The 13,236-nt window shown below is 45.6% G+C and overlaps 1 protein-coding gene across 1 annotated transcript in view; it reads left to right on the forward strand.

Annotated features, from left to right (window-relative positions):
• The window catches only part of EPHB1 (EPH receptor B1), a 277,930-nt gene that overhangs the window by 154,691 nt on the left and 110,003 nt on the right, over positions 1 to 13,236 (forward strand). The gene's annotated exons all lie outside the window — the stretch shown is intronic.

Raw genomic sequence — 13,236 nt, forward strand, 5'->3', positions numbered from 1 at the left:
ACACTGTTCGAGAGAGCAAAAGCTGCCCGAGTAATTTGTGAAATCCCAACTGAGTGTGTGCAAAGAGGTGGTGGAGATGCCCACCAAGAGAACTTCTGAATTGTGTGGGAATTTGGGCGAAGTGGACAGAAATGGGTATTACAGTTTGGGCATGTCCATGCTGTCTGGATTATGTGTGGCAGAGGACCAGGATGCCAGCATTTTGTAGTGATTTATTTTTGAAACTGTGTGTCTGGTCTTCTGAGAAACTCTTCACACAATTGGCTGTAAAGTGCTCAGTCAGAGCCAGACACCTGATATGGTGTTGGCTGTGGGCTTAATGGACTCCCCAGTGGATAAATGATCATGGATGGCTTTGTAAAAAAACCAGCAGGCTGCAGTTCTGAAGTCACCCTTTGGCACGGCCAGGATTCCCTCCAGCCTGTGCCAGAGACCACCTCTGCGCTCTCCATCAAGAGTGCTCTGACTGAAGCCACAGAAGAGTGTTTGACTCACAGAGACTGAGGGATAGAGGGCCACAGGCCACTTGGACACACAGGTCTCTCTGTCTTCATTCTGTAGAGAGAAGGTCAGGGCAATGGTAGTAATGGGGTACCCCCCACCCCACCCTGTGGCTGTGGGCTTAGACTTGCAGGTGGCCTTTTGAGCAGCTCCTTTAGGAAACCTCTGAGCTCTGCTCACCTTGGACATGGCAATAAAAGATGCTCAACAGTGTGGAGTGGAGTGAGGCCTACATGGCAGCTGTGGAGTGAGATAAAGCTTGGTGCAGACTGGCTTTGCTGGGCGAGACATGCATAGAAGGTGAATGGTTAAAGGGGCAACAGGTGGCAGTGGGATGCCATGGTCACCACCAAGCCCTGCCAGTGCTCAGTGAGGGAGACAGAAAGCCATTTAATTCCCCAAGAGAGGATGCTGTCTGATGGCCAGCAAAGAGGAACTTGCATATGAGGTAAGAATTCTCTGTCCCGGTGGGTGAAGGGCAGGCTTTGTGCCCATGCCCACTAAAAGGGCCTGTGTGCAGCTCTCATGAGGTTAGCCATGCCCATGCCTGCATGGGTTTGGGATGGTTCAGGGTCTGAGTTTTCAGCAATTGAAAATGACATACCAGAATAAGTTGCTCTGCAGGAGGCCCTGCCCCAGTAGGAGCAATCCTTCCATTGTAGCAATGACTGAAGTGTGTCCTAAGGTCATTTGACTTCAAGGAGACTGACTGGCTCAGACTGTCATCATCTCTAATGAAAGCAAACACCTTGGAGCCTGCTGTGGGAGGGCGTGGCCCAGTGTAGGATCTTTCAGTTGGAAGACCCTTTGAGAATCTTTTCTCTGAGACTTTACCTGGATCGGAGATGACAGGAGCAGGAGCTGGGATGTACAGCCTGCCCCAGTCTAGGGCAGGAGTCCTGTGTACAGCTGTGGGAGATTCACAGAGGAGGTCTGCATGAGGCCTTGGGGGCCTTGGACATGAAGATGTTCTTCCTGCTTCCGAAGGCCCTCTGGTCAAATGTCTGGGCAGTGCCTTCTATTAGTTTAGTGGCCCCTGGTCACTCTTTCTCTTCTAGAAGCTAAAGAGGTGGACAGGGGTTTCTGGGTTTTATACCAGACAGTCCTTTATGCATGTAGAGTGCACTCGGACACTCTGAAAGCCTCATCACATATTCTGCCATTTGATTCTCCCATGAATGTGAGGAAGGCAGTGTTTCCTCCTCATCCCTGTCCAGGCCCCGGTGCTGCATCTTCACCAGCTTCCTCAGTCAGTGCTTGTGTGGCGGTTGCTCAGGAACCCACCTTCACTGCAGATGTTGAGTTCCTCAGGGTAGATGTCCACAAACTTTTCATACCATAGCCTCACATGCAGCCCGTAGCACACAGTAGGGTCTCAGGAAAAAAATGTATGGATTGATTAGTCAAGAATCCATGAATGATCAGGCTCAGAAACTGCAAGTGACCTGCCTAAGGTCACGCTGCAGCAGAGCTGGCACTCAGCCTGGTTTTCTCTGTGTGGGTCCTGTGCATCTTTCACTGCTCCAGAAGGAAAGAGGTCTTGAAGGCCATGTCTTTAAGTGACATGCCCTATAACTCTCCTTGACTCAGAGTGTTCCTAGGGGGACTGCAAGGAGGAATCATGTCAAACCTTTCCTCTCTCTGGCCTCATCTTAGGACACAAATAGAAGATTCCACCTCGGATCCCTCCCCCACTCAGGCAGTGATGTGAGACTGGCTGTAGACATTCCGACTGACAGATGCTCTGGGTACAGGCGCCTCAGCAGTCCTCGGAGGCTTCTGCAGCATCATGGAAACCTAGATGCCCAAGCTTCAGCTAGGGCCAGATACAGGGGCTGTCTCTTTTCCAGAAAGTCAAATCCATCCTCTTTCTCCCAAGCAATTAACTCCATGCAAACAGGAGAAACAAGGAGTACTTTCTACAAACATTTGTGTTTGGTGAAATGTGTAACACTAGGTTCTTTGATGTTCCCCAAATCCTTCTCCGCAGGGTTCCTCCTTGTTTTGATTAATCACTTCTTCTTATGAACTGTTATGATTAGGAGAATTGCCTGAGTACAGGCCCAGTGGTTCCAAAACCCTAATGAGCAACACGTGCAGACATGCTCAGCACGATCCTAGAATCACGGCTGCTGTTTCCACAGGGAAGCTACTGAAATGGTTTAGGAATAAGAGCTTCCTGCTTCCATGAGAAACCTACCTGTCGTCCTCCATCACCCAGCTGCGTTTGCATCACACCTGCACCTTACACACCTAATGCCTCCACCCTGGGCGGGAAAGTTCGGGTGAGTTTGGCATGGACCAGGCCTGCACTTAAGTCCTGATTTCACCACTCACCAGCTATGTGACATGAACAAGTTACTTAATATCTCTGAGCTATAGTTTCCTCAAATGTAATATGGGGATAATAGTTCCTACCTCATAGTGTGTTGGGAAGATTAGATTTTATTAAGTAATGTACCAAGATGGCTAAGACAGTACTTTGGATACTGTCATAGGGCATATCATTAAAACAAAATTCTAAATTCCATAAAGAACTCCATTGAAATGGAAACAAAAGCCATCTCTCTGTGTTTTTTGCGAATGTTCCTTGTAGAAATCTACTGCAGGCAAACTACTGACATGAATCATTCACTCAGTGGCATGAAACAAACAAGTTTCACTAAATCAAAGCCTTGTCCTTCTGACGTCCATGCAGGTGGCACAGGTTTCTGTCTACAGGAAACCTATGGTCCTGGGGCTCATTTAAAATTGATTCCAAAGTTGGCATTCCAAGACTGTTAGGAAAAGTAAAACAACATGATTTCCCCAGGTTTCAACATCCTCTCTTCCTTGCCCAAGGGGGACCTCCTACATTTTAAGAAGAGGAACCAGGCGTCACTCAGTTTCCCAGCCCCTGTTGCCTCAGGCTCCCAGCACAGCTCCCTTTTTGGAAGGGACACCTCAGAACTTCAGACACCATCTTCACATTAAGCAAAATGGTGCTCCAAATGTCTGGTGCTCATCACGCATAACTTGTAGAAAGTCCTTGGTCTGTTTCTTCCCCAAATCCCAAGTCTCTCTAAGGTCTACTATTGAGAGGAGAATGCTTCAATAATCTGTTCATTTTGATGCCACTGCTTTCTACATATCCCTGATAACTCACTCCTGGTTTCCTGATATAGCCTCAAGCCCCCGACTCCCACCCTCACACTCCCACCTTGCTAAGACCTGGCAACCCCTGCTGCCATGATCCCTATAGTTGTGTTGTTATTGGTGACTGACAGAATCTTTAGGAGATCATTCCCCACTGCCATCAAGAAGCTGCCCCACATGCCCCTCTCCAAGGTCCTGAACTGGCACAGTACACCACATCACAGCCCTTTTCTCTAGGACAGGAGTGGGAAACCCTTTTTTTCTGCCAAGGGCCATGTGGATATTTATAACATCATTCGTGGGCCACACAGACTTATCAACTTAAAAATCAACCTGCTATATTTGGTGAAGCATTTAATTAACTCACCCTTAATGCATTGGCAGGGCCGGACCAATGATTTTGAGGGCCTTATAAGCCCCGTGGGCCAGATATTCCCCACCCTTGCTCTAGGAAAATGGTCATTCTTCTCCGGTCTCCCAGGAATTCTGTACTTAGTGAGGGAATAATGGAAGAGGAAATAGTGTCTCAGGAGGGAAGGAGAAAGGGAAAGAGGCTGCTGAACATAGGTTGGGAAGTGTCATAGCTACACTTTCAAGGCAGCTTGAAAGAATAAAGGTTTATTTGTTTGCTTGTTATATAGTTTTCAAGTAACCGATTACCAAAGAACAAACCAAACAGAACATGAAGTTGAGTTCATGTTTATTTTATGACTCTACTACACTTCTGAAAGTTGCAAAATTTGCCTCTTTTGGTGTGTGTTAATCCTCTAACCCAGCGGTTCTCAACCCGTGGGTCGCCAACCTGTGGGTCGCGACCCCTTTGGGGGTTGAACAACCCTTTCACAGGGGTCGCCTAAGACCATCGGAAAACACATATATGATTACATATTGTTTTTGTGATTAATCACTATGCTTTAATTATGTTCAATTTGTAACAATGAAAATACATCCTGCATATCAGATATTTACATTACGATTCATAACAGTAGCAAAATTACAGTTATGAAGTAGCAACGAAAACAATGTTATGGTTGGGGGTCACCACAACATGAGGAACTGTATTAAAGGGTCGTGACATTAGGAAGGTTGAGAACCACTGTGTCTAACCCATTCTGCTTTCAGCTTTGTATCCTGTATTGAGGGCAAAGATATAACAACCACCCCGACTTGGTTTTCAGCATAATTTGCCTCCATAGAAGACCTTTTCAAGTCTCTACAGCCCCCACTTCCTGTCTGTCTCTGCTCCTGGACTCTTAGCTCTCTGTAAAATCTTAAAGACTTTCCCCTTCTTTAGGAAGCCTTCCAATCATTCAGACATGGTTTCTTTAAGTAGCTATTTTACAATGAGCAATGAGTGGAGAGTTGGAACTATAATTTGTGATGATCAACCCTCCTTCCATATCCTCTTGGCCTCTTGCACCACACTTTTTAAATGATTCCTACCCCTTTTTCTCTGGTCTCCTTCTCTATGCCTTCTTAACTCGGTCCACATTGAAGTATGCAGTCATTTTTCCAAACTACAGTGTTGACTCTTTTCAGCCATAAGAACATTACCTCTTTGCACTTTTGACTCACAATATTCAAGAGTTTTGAATATCAAATGTCCTTCCTAGCTCATCCCCAGACCATAGCTCACATCTTCTGCCTAATGAGAGATTGAGTAGAAAACAGTTTGTTATAGGAGTAAAGAAGGGGTTTTCTTGCCTACAGGCAGAGGAAGAGTAAGCAAGGCCAAATACCATGTCAAAGCCAAATCACTTCTCATATGCCAGGAAACATATATATATATACAGGCACACCTTGTTTTATTGCAGTTCATTTTATTGCATTTTGAAGAGATTGATTTTTTTTAACAAATGGAAGGTTTCTGGCAATCTTGAAATGAACAAGACTATTGGCACCATTTTTCTAACAGCATTTGCTCACTTCTTATCTCTGTGTCACATTTTGGTAAGCCTTATACTATTTCAAACTTTTTCATTATATAATATGTGTTATGGTGATCTGTGATCAGAGATATTTGATGGTACTATTGTAATTGTTTTGTGGCATTATAAGCCACATCCGTATGAGAATGTCAACTTAAATGATTGTGTTCTAACTGTTCCACCAACTGGCCATTCCCTCATATCTTCCCCTCTCCTCAGGCCTCCCTATTCCTAGAAACACAACAATATTTAAAATAGGCTAATTAGTAACCATACAAAGGCCTTAAGTGTTTAAGTGAAAGGAAGAGTTGCATATCTCTCACTTTAAATCAAAAGCTAGGCATATCTATGCTTAGTGAGGAAGGCATGTCAAAAGTGAGTCACACTGAAAGCTAAGCCTCTTGTACCAAATAGCCAATCTGTGAATGCAGAGGGAAAGTTCTTCAGAAATGAAAAGTGCTATTCCAGTGAGCACACAAATGATAAAAAAGCAAAACAGCCTTCTTGCTGATATGAAGAAAGTTTCAGTGGTCTGGATAGAAGATCAAACCAGTTATAACATTCCTTTAAACTGAAACCTAACGAAGTCTAGGATCCTGACTCTCTTTAATTATAGGAAGGCTGAGAGGTAAGGAAGCTGCAGAAGAAATGTTTGAAGTGAACAGAAATTGGTTCATGAGGTTTAAGGAAAGAAGCTGTCTCTATAACATAAAAATGTAAGGTGAAGCAGCAGATGCTGATGTAGAAGCTGCAGTAAGTTATCCAGAAGATCTAGCTAAGATAATTAGTAAAGGTGGCTACACTAAACAACAGATTTTCAATGTAGACAATACAATCTTATATTGGAAGAAGATGCAGTCTAAAACTTTCATAGCTAGAGAAGAGAAGTCAATGCCAGGCTTCAAAGGATAGGCTGACTCTCTTGTTGGGGGATAATGCAGCTGTGACTTTAAAGGGAAACAAATGCTCATTTACCATTCTGAAAATCCTAGAGTCCCTAAGAATTATGCCAAATCTACTCTGCCGTTAGAGCAACAAAGCGAGGATCATGGCACATCTGTTTACAACATGGGTTACTGTATATTTTGAGCCCACTGTTGAGACCTACTGCTCAGAAAAGAAAGATTTCTTTCAAAATATTGCTACTTATTGACACTGCACCTGGTTACCCAAGAGCTCTGATGGAGATGTACAATGAGATCAATGTTGTTTTCATGGTTACTAATATAACATCCATTCTGCAGCCCATGGATCGAGGAGCAATTTTGACTTTTAAGTCTTATTACTTAAGAAATAGATTTTATCAGGCTATAGCTGCCATAGAGAGTGCTTCCTTTGATGGATCTGGGCAAAGTAAATTAAAAACCTTCTGGAAAGGATTCAACATTCTAGATGCCATTAGGAACATTTGTAATTCATGGGAAGAGGTCAAAATATTCACATTAAAAGGACTTTGGAGGCACTTGGTTACAAGCCTTATGGATAACTTTGAAGGGGTTCAAGACTTCAGTGGAGGAAATACCCGCAGATGAAGTGGAAATAACAAAAGAGCTAGAATTAGAAGTGGAGCCTGAAGATGTAAAATTGCTGCAATCTCATGATAAAACTTGAACGGGTTAGGAGTTACTTCTTATGGATGTGCAAAGAAAGTGGTTTTGTGAGATGGAATTCACACCTGTTGAAGATGCTGTAAAGATTGTTGAAATGACAATAAAGGATTTAGAATACTACATAAACTTAATTGATAAAGCAATGGCAGAGTTTGAGAAGATTGACTCCAATTTTGAAAGAGGCTCTCCTGTGGGTAAAGTGCTGTCAAACAGCATCTTACGCTACAGAGAAATAGTCCATAAAAGGAAGAGTCAATAGATGTGGCAGACTTCATTGTTGTCTCATTTTAAGAAATTGCCACAGCCACCCCAACCTCAGCAACCACCACCCTGATCAGCCTGCAGTCATCAACATTGAGTCAAAACCCTCCACCGGGAAAAAAGTTACAACTTCTCTGAAGACTCAAATGATGGTTAACATGTTTTTAGCAATGAAGTATTTATTAATTAAGGTACAAACGTGTGTTTTTTTACATAATGCTCTTGCATATTTAATACACTAAAGTACACGGAAAGCACAACTTTTATATGCATTGGGAAACCAAAAATTTTTGTGACTTACTTGATTGTAGTATTCGCTTTAATGCAGTTGTCTAGAACTGAAAGCATAATATCTCTGAGGTATGCCTGCCTGCACAGGTGCACACAGAGGCCATGAACCCAAAAGAGTTGGACCCATTCTAGGGACACAACCCAATGCCCAACACTAAGGTTCTATCTCTTCCTGAGTGCAAGGGGTAGGTGGCCTAGAGGATGCAGACTGGGGCAGACAGCCTCCAAGGTACTTCTCCTCCAATATAGTTCCAGCCTGGTGGACAGGACCCCCAGACACAATCTCTGACTATTTTATTCTACATTGATCTTACCTTTTCTGAAATAGCTGTAATTCTTTGTGTCTGTATCACTTACTTTCACCTTTAATCATATGTATTCACAATTTCCAGCACTCCCTGTATGGGGTGTTGCCTCACTAATAAGCATCTGGGTTCTCCAATCTCATGGGCTGTAACCTCTATACATTCACAGCTTTCACCGTGCTCAGCACAGTTCTGGGGATGGGGTCTCTGCTTAAGGAATAAATGGCAGAGTTAGATCCGTCTTACTTAGATGAATGGTCAGGATTCCAGATCATCTAAGAGTAACCATACTACTAATAACAATAGCAGCTGGCAGTTACTGAGTTCCTCTGTTTACCAGGCACACAGCTAAACTCCTTGGGCATATCATCTCATTAAATCCTCAAAACTACCACTCTCAGATGAGAAAATTAAGGCTTAGAAGTTCACCTTCTCAAGGTTTACCAACAAGGGAATATTTTGAAAAGTGGTTGCTGTGAACATGTAGGGGGTTCATTGAGGGTCTCTGAAAAGTTTTGCATGTCTTCGATCACACATTCGTTTTTCTCAGAAAAAGCTTTGTTACTTTCATCAGGTTCTCTAAGGGATTGTTCACACTGTGTGGAGGACCCTATCTCTGGCCCATGCAGAGCAGCTCAGTTTCAGCCTGCAAAGGGGTCTCCCAGGAGGACATTGCCTCACCATGGCTGTCACCCTCTCCAGCTCCCCATGGGGAGTGGTCCACGGACACAGATCCTAACTGTAGAAAGGCACAGTTAGCTGGACACTGCCTGCTGGGCATCTTGGACTGACCTGAAATTCACATTTAAGTTCTCAGACCAGGAGGTTGGCCTTATTCCGATTCCAGGTAAAGGAACTGGCTTAGGGGCTTACCTGTCTTCAGCAGATTTTCCCTTTGGTTACTCAGGCATACTCTTATTTCCAGTTTAATGCCTATAAACAAACTCACCACTCTCTCCCACTGACTTTGATCCCATTTTTAAAAAAGAATCATCTGTCCCAAATCATGTTAAAAAGCGGGAGATTCTATCACAATATGGCAACACTTGGCTACCCCAATGGCTCAAGAAGGATCTTTTCTGTGTAACTTTTTGTAGTCCTGATGCTAACCATGCTCCATGCAGTATAAGCCAACCTCTCAGGAACATGTTTGTAGACACAGAGCCCCATCCCCATAACTCAGGACCCACCATATTCCCTCCACCCAGAGAACCATAGCTCAGTGGTTTCCCATTTTTTAAAAGGACTGAGTATTCCTAGCCTTTTTAAGAGGAAGTGTCCTTCAGTAGTCACTGTGGCAACAGATCAGAGAGGCTTCAGAAAGCCTGTCTGTACATAATTAAGGAAAACCAGGATGTGGACTGAAGACCCTGGCTCTGAGCCCTGCCACTGCACTTCCTAAGCACTTTGCAGAAGATGAAGATTTTCTTCCCCCTCTGACCTCCCTCTCTAATCCTCTTTAAACATTTTGTCTGATCTCAATGGGCCTCCTTCCTGAGGATTCTGCTCGGGGCCCTGGTTCTGACAAAATGCTTCCTGTAGGGGTAGGGCCCCAGTCCAGGGAGTGCACTGGTCCTAGGAAGTTGTCCTGGTGCCTTCCTCTAAGGAGATTTATTCAGAGGCCAAACCTGCTCTGGTCAGGCTCTTTATTCAGGCACGCAAAAGGCTGGTTAGCCTACTTGCAGGAGTGTGCTCTCATCATTGGGATGGAGCACAGGCCTGGGAACATCGTCACTGTAGCCACCCAGACACTGGGCCTGGCTTGCGGCCTGGAAAAGGCCTCCTGGGAGAAGGGACAGAAGCTATAAGCATTGGTAGGAGGCAGTCTGAGCTTGGGACTGTTTTATTTCTTAGCACTTATTCTTGCCTGAAATCATCTCCTTTATCTCCATGTTTCCTTCTTTCTTGTCAGTTTTTCTCCCCAGAATGTAAGCTCCATAGGAGCAGAAACCTGCCTGTTATGAGTTTTCTATCTCCCAGGTGCCTATAACAGTATTTGTTAAGACGTGAATGAGTGAATGAATGAGTGAGTGAATGAATGAATAATGAATGGAGTTCCAGTCGTTGTTTGTGGTCAAGACTCTGTCACCTCCACAGATATGCACTGCAAGCCCAGGCTTGTGCTGGGTGGGGAGGAGGTGAGTGGTGAGGGACACACAGCAGGGTATGCTCAGGTTTTCCTAGCTCTCCCAGTCCACTCGCCAAGGGAAGGCCATCCCTGTCTCAGAGCTATGCAGTCCTGAACTCACCAACCACAGCTCCCCTAGACCCTCATTCATGCTCCACAGACACATTTGTTCTGGAATGCAGCCATGAATGAGAAGTGGTTGTTTCAAATGAAGGCTGTTTCTTAATAAACATGAAAATCCGTCCTGGAAACCCACTGATTTTTTTCCTGAGTCAGGAGCAAATGAGCAGTGCCTGGTCTCCCCAGCCCCACGGAGACCATCAGATCAGGGGAATCTCCTCACTTGCCACTTTATCTCTACCAAGGCCTCTACCACTCAGAGTCACAAGCCGGGGGGCCTCACTGCTGTCCCTGCTGCCCCTCACTCCCACACCCCCCCCCCCCGCCATCAGTGCCCCAGCAGGACAGCTTGTCTTGTGCTGAAGAGCAGTGCACACATATGACCTGAGGCTCCCCTGGGTAAAATGTTAGGCATGGAAATGATGAGCCAACCCCCAGCCCACCAGGGGGCCACATTGTGGTGAGGACAACACAGAGGAAGAGACCATCACAATGCAATGATCTGGGTTAGGCGGCTAGAAGTGGGCTTTGGAGGCCAGAGAGGGGAGTGTATGACTGCGGGCTGAGGGGGAAGCTTCCTGATGGAATGGGTGCTGGACATTAAAGGGTGAGCAAGAGAGGCTCAAGTGGAGAGGAGGGAAAGAATTCCAGACAGAGGAGAAATCCCTGTGCAGAGGCTCAGGAATATGGAGAGAGTTTAGTGTGCACAGGCAATCATGGGGATCTTCCTGTTGGCCACACCAGGAGGAGCGAGGGTCAGGTGGCCAGAGATGAGATCAAGAGCAGCAAGATACACAGGGACTTGAAAGACGTGGACAGGAGGGTAAACTCTTGGGTAATTGGAGTTTGAGCAAAGGAACTCTGACTCCATGTACGTTTTGGAACTCACACTATGGCAGATGAGAATGGTTGAGAGCTGCAAAGCAATGTTGGAGAATTCATTAGGAGGCTTTTGCAATAGGGCAGGGGAATTGACAAAGCCCTTTGTTATGAGGGGGAGGAGGATATAAAGGAGGGGAAGGATCTGAGGAAAAGGAGATGGAGCTGACAGACCATGTGTTGTGGGATACAGAAGATGTGACTCGCAGGGCCTGGCTAGTGACAACACAGGGTGTCGAGGGAGTTAAGGACTGAATTGTGTTTCCTAGACTTGTCAAGCAGGAGGCCAAAAGGAAAAGCAGGCATGATGGCTGAGCGGGGAAGTAACCAGGCTGCAGCTGGCGGAGCAGGGAGAGAGGAGAGCCACCAAGTGTGACTCCGCTTTGGAAAAGCTTGGCTGGAGAGTGGAGAGGAGAGGACCTCCCATACAGAGATGCCAGGGGGCAGTGTTTTAGTTTTAAAATGGCAATGACATATGCACGTTTAAGTGGAGAAGCTGGAGTCGGGAAGAGGGTGAAGTTGAAGGTCAATGGAGCAAGGAGATAATTGAAACATGGGGGGTTAAAGGGTGGGGAGGGATGGGTGGTCACTCCCTTAGACATCCTTGTCTCTGCCCCTCTGCCCAAGGCTGCTTTCTGAGTGACAGCTCAGGATGGCCTAAGGATGCAATAAGATAACATTGTGAAAGGATTTGCCCCACATCTAGCGAAGTGCAAGCATTCAGTGAATGTATTTATTACAAGTAGGAGAACCAGTGGTCTGTGGCCAAGGCTGGGCTGTCTGCTGTGAACGGGAGATAGGCAGCAATGACATTGACCACTGGGTGCTTGTGGTCTGAGTCTCATCAGTCTGAGCAAACAGATGTGTCCCAAACAGGTAATGGCCAATACAGATGTTAACTAGGAGTGCAGTGTGAGGAGAGAGGCTGGCCAGGCCCAGTGCTGACTGCCCTCCCAGTGCTAGCTGTGTGCTGATGCCTAAAGAGATGGATGTCTATCCCTGGGCAGATGGGTGGGGAATTCTTAAATGCTATTTGCAAGACTTCAGTAGAAATGCTTCATGAATCCTGCCCTGTCACAAGCATGCATGCGAGTTGTGCTTTAGCTCAGGCCTAATGGGCTTTATATAGTACAGTACTGATTTTCTTTCATGTTTTAATAGAATTCGATTTAATATTTGCTTTCTGCTCTAGCTGCTGGCTGTTGACTGATTCAACACAGAATCCTTCCCTGGTGCCCCCCGACCTTGTTGTTATTCCCTCATTTTGTGTGTTGGCATTTGATTCCTGTCTCCAGCATGAACCACTTTACACATGTCTCCGTTCAGCTGGCGACAGTCACGTGCATGAATTCTGAATGCATTACTACCCGAGCGGCTGCTCCAGCAGACCTGGCATTCAGAAGGGGCAGAATTCATTTCCATCAGTTAGACATTGGGGAGATGCAGAGCTCGGCTTGAGAACCTGGGACTGTGATCTGTTGTGTTCTTGGGCAGAAGATTCTCCAACGTAATCTCAAAATACCCAACACTGTGGCCATTAATCCAGCAACATTTTGCCCTTCTGTGAAGTACCAGGCTTCCTAGTGTTTTCACCAAGGCATTTCCACCTGGGCCAGAGTGAGAACAACAGCCGTAGACAGCTGGCCAGAGGGAAGAGGCTGCCCTTCTCGAGTCCCAGGGAGCCTGGCTGGTTTATAGGAGAGAGAGTCTGTTCAAATTTCACATTATCCTACCACTGACATTTGGAGTTCCCTCTCTGTATAAGTTTGGGCTTGGAGATAGCTTTTCCCTCAGTAGGAAAAGGTAGTCAGTTTCACAGGGCAGCACAGGGCATTGGTTAAGAACGTAAGCGTTGGAATCAGGCAGGTATGTGTGTTCATACTGGCTCCCGTTCTTATAGACCTCAGGATCTATAGCCAGTCCCCATTTTCAGCTTTAGTTTCCCTTTCCATAAAGTTGACTTAATGGTTGCATCTTCCCAGCAAGTCTTATAGGGGGATTGAATGCATGCAAAACAGCTAGCAGAGTGTCTAGAACCTTCTCTATGCTCTTCTTGTGTCGTGGGGTTAAGTGCAGTG

Source organism: Myotis lucifugus, unplaced genomic scaffold, assembly GCF_000147115.1.
Source record: "Myotis lucifugus unplaced genomic scaffold, Myoluc2.0 scaffold_8, whole genome shotgun sequence".
Taxonomy (NCBI): Eukaryota; Metazoa; Chordata; class Mammalia; order Chiroptera; family Vespertilionidae; genus Myotis; species Myotis lucifugus.